Source organism: Bombyx mori, chromosome 8 (assembly GCF_030269925.1).
Source record: "Bombyx mori chromosome 8, ASM3026992v2".
Classification (NCBI taxonomy): Eukaryota; Metazoa; Arthropoda; class Insecta; order Lepidoptera; family Bombycidae; genus Bombyx; species Bombyx mori.
Window position 1 is genome coordinate 6,043,040 of NC_085114.1, and position 9,940 is coordinate 6,052,979.

The following is a 9,940-nucleotide window of genomic DNA, read 5'->3' on the forward strand; positions in this document are numbered from 1 at the left end:
ACGCTTACTGTGTCAATTTTATTTCGATAAAATACATATTATTGTATCGCCATAATACATTTTGACTGTGTCCAGATATTATTGGATTTGGAAGCCGTGCCTTATTTTATTATTTGCCCACTTTAGGCTCCAAACACACAAAGGAGAATGAAATCGATATTTTTATTTGAGAGCGTTTGCGGTTCCGGTTAGATGCTTCCGGAATAACTATGACCATTGGCGCTTTTATTGGTTCCCACTGACTTTTTCCTATCGGTATGTTAGGATTAAAGGTCGGGCCTTAGTTGTAAAAAGGGACAGCCAGAACTGGCATGAAATTTTCAATAACAATAGAGGACTCATTCTATTTGTTTCTTTAATACAAAGTTCGTATGGTATTTTATTCCTGTTGAAAAATAATTGAAAACGAATATACCCTTACACTATGAAACGATTCTAAGTTTCTTAAATCAAAGACGCAAATTTTTCTGCCACCAATCTTTTGAAGTTCAAAATTCCCAAGTAACTTTTAAGATCTGGACGTCACCTTGGAGAAGTACGCGAAAGATAGTAATTCCAGATTGTTAACTATTCAGTTAAGAGTTTATATAAATAAAACTGCTCACGAGTTCTCATAAAAAATCCACTGATGTTTGACTCCAAATCTGGCATTTTACTGAAACGGCTATTGAAGAAAGATCCAAACTGAATGATTATTATTTTTATTTGTACGAAAAGCTTCGTGCTAAAGAACGTTATCCTATGTTATCCATATGTAAATACAATAGAATAAAAATTCGCCGTCCTCGTCGAACTCGTCGACTACTATGAAGAGTTCGACGAGCGAACTAACCTATACACACAGCTCACTGAGTTTCTCGCCGGATCTTCTCAGTGGGTCGCGATTCTGATCCGATGGTAGACTCTGCGAAACACTGCTCTTGCTAGGGCTAGTGTTAGCAAATTCTCTCAGGTTGAGCCCGTCAGCTCACCTACTCGCCCGGCGTAACTGGAATAGCCTCTTAGGCTACCAGCGAATAGGTAGGAAAAAAGCCAAGGCGCGGTAAAAGATGTTTCCCATCAAAATAACAAAACCCTTCGCCAGTTTTCAAACTCAACACACGTGTAAATTCCTAGTTTTCAACTAAATGACTGCACTCAATAAATCTTCGGCAGAACTGAGAAGTATCGTAAATTTTACGTAGCCTCACGTCGCGGTCTACAAATAGGTATACACTTTTACTAAATTCCGGATGAACTTTTTGAACGGAACGAAAACATATTTTCCCGTTTCTGTCATTGAAAAGTTTATTTATTTCAACTCCCCCTCCGATTGAGAACGCCTTCAATTCAAAGTTTTAATGAGTAAATAACAAGACGTGATTCAAAGAAATTGCTCTCTTTTGCGTGTTAGCGTACATAATTATTATATATGCTCTGGTTTATTTCGTGTTTTATTTAAGTTAAACTTTTCTAAATTTCCTATTTGATTATGCCTTAGTTAAAATCGCACGTTTTTTTTTTTCACTTGTGATGAAGTTTACATCGTTTTTATTTAAGAATTCCTTTCATTGATATAGGTATCTTGATTACTGAAACCAATCGCCTGACCAAAAACCGCAACTCTAAATTTCAAATTAGGTGAAGAAAACGCGTTGTAGCTCTATTTTTACTCAAAATTTTAATTCCAAAATGGATATATTTTAAATGCAGATCCGATTTGTAATAAAATTTACATGGGAACATATGATTTGCAATTTAAATAAATAAATAAGCTTTTTCTATCCATTTAGCAATACACATTAGTATTTTTATGTGCAATACTAAAAACATGCCGGTAACAGCCTAGACTAAAACTTTCGGGATGGATGTACTATGCTCTGCGTAAACCTTGTCCCGGGGTCTCAATAGCTCCGGCTGGGCTCCGGCCCGGTCCGGGGTAGGGCGCCGGCTCTGAGCGGTAAGAGTTTTTAGTGAGGTTCAACTCCCACATACGGCGATTTTCTCCTGTGGAAAAAAATAAATAAAACTTTAATCATCCCGGTGATCCTAGTAGACCATTATATTTTACTAGCGACCCGCCCTCGCTTCGCTTCGGAAACATTAAAACACAAATGAAACCTAAAAATAAAATTAAAAAAAAAATTCAAAAAGTAGCCTATGTTCATCAGGGACAATGTCGGCTTCTAATGGAAAAAGAATTTTTCAAATCGGTCCAGTAGTTTCGGAGCCTATTCGAAACAAATAAACAAACAAATCTTTCCTCTTTATAATATTAGTATAGATATAGACTATAGAGTATAGATATAGATTTCATTGCATATTATTTCATTATCACACTTGGCAGGTGTGTAACTTTTCAAGTCAATCCGGAAGTCTTAGAGCTAGTTGAAATTCACGCTGAAAAAAATCTGTTTCAAAAATAGGTTACCTGTTAATTATTAAAAGTGTTTCAAAAATACTATTTTGATGATAAATTTTATATATTAATTAGTTCGAGAGATAGTTCATTGAGAGCAAAGGCCATGTGCCTATTACATAGTAACATTTGTTCACTGACCTCACTTTTGATTTTAGTTGATCACAGTTCGATATTTTAAACAATACGTTCCACACACACTGAAATCAGAATACCATAACAAGAGTTTGACAATTAATGTCCCGAAAACAAAAGGTGAAACTAGTTTTGTCTCCCGTATAATTACCGTAAAGTTGTTCTTCCAACAATATATTCGGGCGGGCCTGGAAACAAGTTTGGGGGTTAATTAATTACTTCCCGAGTGGGCGGTCCGGGCTAAGATGGATGGTTCTCCAGCTCGAAACAAAATATCACATCAAACAACTTCGGAGACATCGTTTGTCATATTGATCGGAGCTTTGTCGACATTGTTTTTGGTAGCAGCATTATGTCGTGAACTTCATAATATGAATTCGAATTTAGAAGGTACTCTTTAGAAACATCTCGAAATCGAAAAACATGCATAATTCTAGAACAATTTCGCATTGTTAAAAATTTTATTTTCTTCCTATGTATTTTATTATTATACCTATCTTGAAACAAACCGATTTAATGTAGCGTTCGCACTTTGAAAATGTGACTACAACCTCAACAGCGACTCTGTATGTGTCGAAGTTGACAGAGTCTTTGTAATCTTGTGAGTGATGAATTTAGTGTCAAAATTCTCTGAAAAAAGTATCAAAACTTAAGTAGCTATAACTTATACTTCGAACATCACACTTGCATTTGGAATAACTTTAACAATTTTTGAAAACATCTTGGCCTAAAGAATAAGACGCCCGATCTACTTGACCCTATCGATACGACTATGCCGGTATTCTCGCAGGTAAGTAACGATTTCTCTAATGAAATGTGTACTGAACAAAATTGTTATGTTCACAAATTACCACTACGATGAGGGAATAAAATCGTGTAATAAAAATCAAAACTCCAAAGATAGATACCACCACGATGCTTATTTGCGGCCAGAAGTAATTATGCATTCCGCTCGACTTCAACCTTATTTCTCAAAATAGATGGCGACAATTAGGTGGCATTGTAATTTGCTTCGAGTAACCACTTAACACCAGGTCGTGTGCTTGCTGACCCGTCTGTCTATGCAATAAAAATACAGCTTTTTGCATCTATTCACGATCTATCAGCAGCTTTAGAATGACAGAGTCTTCTTGCCGAAGAAACCACTACATTACTTTTACATTTACTGGTGGTAGGACCTCTAGTGAGTCCGCGCGGGTAGGTACCACCACCCTACCCATTTCTGCCGTGAAGCAGTAACGCGTTTCGGTTGGAAGGGTGGGGCAGCCGTTGTAACTATACTTGAGACCTTAGAACTTATATCTCAAGGTGAGTGGCGCATTAACGTTGTAGATGTCTATGGGCTCCAGTAACCACTTAACACCAGGTGGCTGTGAAGCTCGTTCACCCATCTAAGCAATAAAAAAAAAAATCGTCGTTACGTTCAGTAAGTTTGATTGTGCTGGAGTCGTAATTCTAAAATTTCAAAAGATCATATTGAAAAAGAAATATTGAGTGACTAATTATTCGTATACCTTTAGGATCCCTTTTGCTGTTTCGCAATATCCTTTACATTCTGCACCTGTCGGCTTTGTGCGCAATTGAGGATCGGTAACGGATGGAAACGACACTTTAGCTATGTGCATTATTTATAAGGCTTTGTCTGGCGCGGGCGTTTTAGATGTTAGCTTAATTTAATCCCATTCCGACAGGAGCCCTCTTCTTCGATATAGCGAAGGCGTTCGACAAAGTCTGGCACAACGGTTTGATATACAAACTGTATAACATGGGAGTGCCAGACAGGCTCGTGCTCATCATACGAGACTACTTGTCGAACCGTTCGTTCCGATATCGAGTCGAGGGAACGCGTTCCCGGCCCCGTCACGTCACAGCCGGAGTCCCGCAAGGCTCCGCCCTCTCCCCGTTACTATTCAGTTTGTATATCAATGATATACCCCGGTCTCCGGAGACCCATCTGGCGCTCTTCGCCGATGACACCGCCATCTACTACTCGTGTAGGAAGAAGGCGTTGCTCCATCGACGACTTCAGACCGCAGCTACCACCATGGGACAGTGGTTCCGGAAGTGGCGCATCGACATTAACCCCACGAAAAGCACAGCGGTGCTCTTCAAAAGGGGTCGCCCTCCGAACACCACGCTGAGCATCCCCCTCCCGACTAGGCGCGTCAATAACCCCGCCCCCGCCGTTCGCCCAATCACGATGTTCGACCAGCCCATACCGTGGGCCCCGAAGGTCAAATATTTAGGCGTCACCCTCGACAGTAGGATGACATTCCGCCCCCACATCAAGACGGTACGCGACCGTGCCGCCTTCATTCTAGGACGTCTCTACCCGATGATATGTAGGCGAAGTAAAATGTCCCTTAGAAATAAGGTGACACTCTACAAAACTTGCATACGCCCCGTCATGACCTATGCAAGTGTAGTGTTCGCTCACGCAGCCCGCATACACTTAAAATCCCTTCAAATTATTCAATCCCGTTTTTGCAGGATAGCCGTCGGAGCCCCGTGGTTCGTCAGGAACGTCGACCTCCATGACGACCTGGACTTAGAGTCCATCAGTAAGTATCTGCAGTCGGCGTCCATGCGCCACTTCGATAAAGCGGCACGACACGAGAACCCTCTCATCGTGGCCGCCGGTAACTACATTCCCGATCCTGCGGACAGAATGGAAAGCAGTCGACGTCGCCCTAAACACGTCATCTCGGATCCTCCTGATCCACTAACGGTGCTTTTAGGTACTTCAAGCACCGGTCACCGTTCTCGTCGAACCCGTCGCTTGCGACGAAGGGCTCGACGAGTAAATTAACTCTCAGACACAGCCCACTGAGTTTCTCGCCGGATCTTCTCAGTGGGTCGCGTTTCCGATCCGGTGGTAGATTCTGCGAAGCACGACTCTTGCTAGGGTTCGTGTTAGCAACATCGTCAGGTTTGAGCCCCGTGAGCTCACCTACTAAAGTTAAGGCTACGCTGAAATAGCCGCTAGGGCTATCAGCTTAGGTAGGAAAAAAAAAAAAAAAAAAAAAAAAAAAAAAAATTTAATCGACGCAACACCTCCAGAGATAATCATTTACTTTTAAGGTAAATTAATCTTTCTGAACTCTGTCGTAAGGCCTCCGTAACAATAATAATAATCTTGATTCTGCTGTACCTTATTACCAATACCAACCTCAACCAGTTCTTGATAATGGTCATGTTACGCTCTACCGGGACCGATCTATTATCACGGATAGGTATATTGTTGCCAATAAACCTGATACTGTGATAATAGATCGATCTGCGCGTCGAGCAGTGTTGGTTGATGTCACCATTCCTCATGATGAGAACCTCGTGAAGGCAGAAAAGGACAAATTAATAAAATATTTAGACCTGGCCCTCGAGACTACCGCCATGTGGTATGTTGATTCAACCATCATTGTTCCAATAGTTTGATGGCGAAAAGTTTCGATGAACATCTTAAGAAACTTTCGTTATCCAGCTGGGTTAAGGGCCTAACACAGAAAGCAGTTATCCTCGATACTGCACGCATTGTGAGGAGGTTTCTCACTCTGGAGTCCTAACCACTGGTGGCTTGTGTCGTAGACACCGCCATCAGCGGCAATCTATTTGTATATAGTGTTTTTTAAAAATTTTATTTTTAATATCTTTTTTTAAAAAAAAATATGTAATTAATAAGATTTTAAATAAATATAAATAAATAATAATAACAATAACATAAATCTGTAAGCTTGAGGGTAGATATTATCTTGTTGAACACCAAGTAAAACGATGTCACTTTTTGATTCCTGATTTAATCAACAATATGTTATCTTAACAATTCACTTTAACACTTGTCCAACTTTAACCAGTACGTACAACAGTCACTGAATCACACAACGTAACAAGGATATAGTAAGTGCACCAGGCAAGCGCAGTCCAACGAATGTTCATTTCTTTTTTTTTTTTTTTTTTTTTTTTTATGATTGAAACTTTACTGGTGGCCCGAAGGCCTTTCCAGTTTCACCAGGACAGGTGGGCGAGCAAAGGCTCAGCCAAGAGGGGTGGGACTTGCCAACAACTGCCCGAGCGCCTCCGAAGGAGACCTAACAACTCAAGAGCAATTGCTTCGCGAATGAATCTACTACCGGATCGGAATCGCGACCCGCTGAGAAGATCCGGCGAGAAACTCAGCGGGCTGATGCATGGGTTAGGTTGCACGTCGACCTCTTTGTCGAGTTCGACAAGTACGGTTACCGGGGTCCCTAAGCCTGCCCCTAGTATTAGAGCTGAAGGCATCTAATGCAAAGGTTATTGGATCTGATGGATCCGTAAGGACGTGTCTAGGGCGTCGACGGTGACTGGCTCCTGCATGATCAGGATTCGGGGAGCAGTCAGCGGCGGCAAAGATAAGGCGATTATCATGACGCATAGCCTTATCGAAGTATCGTTCCGACGCTGACTTCATGTATTTCCGAATTGATTCGAGGCCCAGGTCGTCGTGTAGGTCAACGTTCCTCACGAACCACGGAGCCCCGACAGCTAACCTGCAAAAGCGGGATTGTAGGGATTGGAGGGTGTCTATGTGTGTGCGGGCCGCGTGAGCGAACACCACACTCGCGTAAGTCATGACGGGCCTTATGCAAGTTTTGTAAAGTGTCACCTTGTTCCGAAGGGACATTTTACTCCGCTTACAGATCATGGGGTAGAGTCTACCGAGAATAAACGCGGCACGGTCACGGACTGATTTTATATGCGGGCGGAATGTCATCGATGCATCCAGGGTAACGCCCAGGTACTTGACCTTCCTGGCCCAGGGTATGGGTTGTCTAAAGAGAGTAATCGGGGGTGTGAGATTCCTCCTCCTAATCCGGGAGGAAATCCGTGTGGAGCTTCCCCTCTGAAATAGCACCGCAGTACTTTTCGCTGGGTTGATGTCTATGCGCCATTTTCGGAACCACTGTCCTAAGGCTAGGGCTGCGCTCTGAAGCTTCTTCGCGATTAGGGACTTATTTCTACTAGAATAGTAAACAGTCGTGTCATCGGCGAATAAAGCTAAATGGGTCGGCGGCGACCGGGGAATATCGTTGACGAATAAGCTAAATAGGAGGGGTGAGAGGACAGAGCCTTGCGGGACTCCAGCTGTGAGAGGTCGTGGGGAGGAGCGGGTTCCCTCGACTCGATATCGAAAAGAGCGGTTCGACAAGAAGTCCCGTATGATGAGCACGAGACTATCCGGCACGCCCATGTTGAATAGTTTAAAAATCAAACCATTGTGCCAGACTTTGTCGAACGCTTTTGCGACGTCGAAGAAGAGAGCTCCCGTGTATAACGGTTTTGGTCGATTAAGCCCCACAAGAATGTGCTCCGTGAGGCGGTGCACCTGTTGAACGCATGAGTGATTTGTACGGAATCCGAATTGTTCATCGATGAGAATGCCCTTGGATGAGATGAAGTCTCTGAGGCGTTTGTAGAGCAGACGCTCATACAGTTTGCCTAGAGACATGAGGAGGCTAATCGGGCGGTAGCTCGTCGGATGATTTTTTGGTTTACCGGGTTTATGTATGCCGATAACGTCCGCTTCTTTCCACACCGCGGGAAAGATACAGTTCGCCATAGCGGCATTGAAAATAGATGCCAACATCACGATGAGTTGGACGGGAAGAAGTTTAATAACGCGGTTAGATATACCGTCGGAACCGGGAGCCTTGCGAGGACGTAGGTCTTTGATCAAGTCTTTAACTTCTATCGGGGTGACGGGTGGTAACGCATCCGATGGTGGCAAGGAGGCTCTGCGTTCTACCTCACTGTCTACTAATTCTACATGAACAGGGTCCACGGATTGAGTGCTGGGCGTGCACTGGGTTTGCAATGTATCGGCCAGCAGCTCTGCTTTTTCGTCATCATCGAACGCCGCGAGTCGGCCTGAGGGGCCTACGAGGGGGGGCATAGTTACTACCGTATCCGATTTGAGAGTACGAGCTAAGCGGTAGTAAGACCTTTGGGAGGGCGCGAGTCCTTCTAAGAAATCAGACCATCTGGCATCTCGGACTTCGGCGATGCGAGACTTTACGTCGCGTTGTAGGGCACGCATTCGAATACGATTTTCCGCGGTAGGATATCTGTCGTAGGCGCGTATCGAGGCGTTCTTAGCTCTAAGGAGTTCCCTAATATCGTCGGACAATTTGAAGCGGTGAAGGAAGTCCTCCGCTACAACTTGTTTCGATGACCTATCTAATGTCGAGGTGATGTGTGACGTTAAGATGTTTATGGCTTCAGCGGTATCCTGAGGAGACGGGATAGAGTCCGGGTTAAACGGGAGCGATGGTGGATCAGATTCAGCCAGGCTGATGCCCAGCGTGTGCCAATCCACCACAGTCCTCGTGACGGGAACGGAATCGGGAGCGCGACCGAGCTTCATAAAGACGGGACGGTGGTCTGAATCTAACTCTGAAACTACTTCGATCGAGTGTAAGCGCAGAGTTACGTTTTTTAATAACGCTATGTCGAGTATATCCGGGCGATGCGCGATATTTAGCGGGTAGTGAGTCGGGGTTAGCGGAGCGACGATATCGAATGCGAGATTATCGACTAACGCGTCAAGCCGCCTGCCATTCGGGGTTGTGGTGTGTGAGTTCCACCTGATGTGTTTACAATTTAGGTCGCCCGCCAGAATGACAGAGCTCCCCATACCGAGCAGCGCCTCGATATCACTGCTTAGAACGATCTTATCCGGTGGAAGATAAACGGACGCGATAACGATCGGCGCGTGTCCCGTCAGTGAGATTCGGCACACTGATGCTTCGATATTAGCGAGCGCGGGAGGATCGAGCGGGACGCAATGCAGGGCTCTTCTATAGTAAATGACGGTACCACCACCACGGGCAGAGAGCCTGTCGTTCCTGACCATGTTATAGTTCGCGATTTTAGGGTCACGGCGCGCGGGCTTAAGTAGGGTCTCCTGCACTAAAAAGATATCAATTTGATGGTCACGCAAAAAGTCAGAAACCTGATCACGTTGATTTGCGAGACCGTAAGCGTTAAAAAATCCTATCGTTACGGATAGGGGCTTTATTCTACTTATATACGCCATTGATTACCGGCGGAGTGAGGGGAGGACGTACGTATTTAATGACGCGTATACGTCGGCGTATTCCTGCACAACGGCGATAAAGTGTTGTGCAGTGGAGGCAGCGCGAATGGCGTCGCCCAAAGCGTTAACGCGCTCAAAGTTGATCGACTGAAAGAAGTCGATCGCTAAAGCGAGATTTTCGGACGCGGTCGGAGGGCAAGTCGCGGGAGAGGGACGAGTCGCGGGGGCGGGACGAATCGCGGAGGAGGGAGTTGTAGCCGTGTTCGTGTACGGCAGCGGTTTTGCCCAGGCCGAGACACTGGGCACCGCCGCCGGAACGAACGCTGGCTTAGCCTGCG

General features: G+C 44.4%; 1 long non-coding RNA gene across 1 annotated transcript; it reads right to left on the reverse strand.

Moving 5' to 3' along the window:
• Nucleotides 1–1,634: 1,634 nt before the first annotated feature.
• Nucleotides 1,635–3,036, reverse strand: LOC110384873 (uncharacterized). Its single transcript, XR_005244979.2, has 3 exons — nucleotides 2,685–3,036; nucleotides 2,540–2,598; nucleotides 1,635–1,986 (listed from the first exon to the last, which is right to left on the reverse strand). It is a non-coding gene; the product is annotated as an uncharacterized LOC110384873 (long non-coding RNA).
• Nucleotides 3,037–9,940: the final 6,904 nt, after the last annotated feature.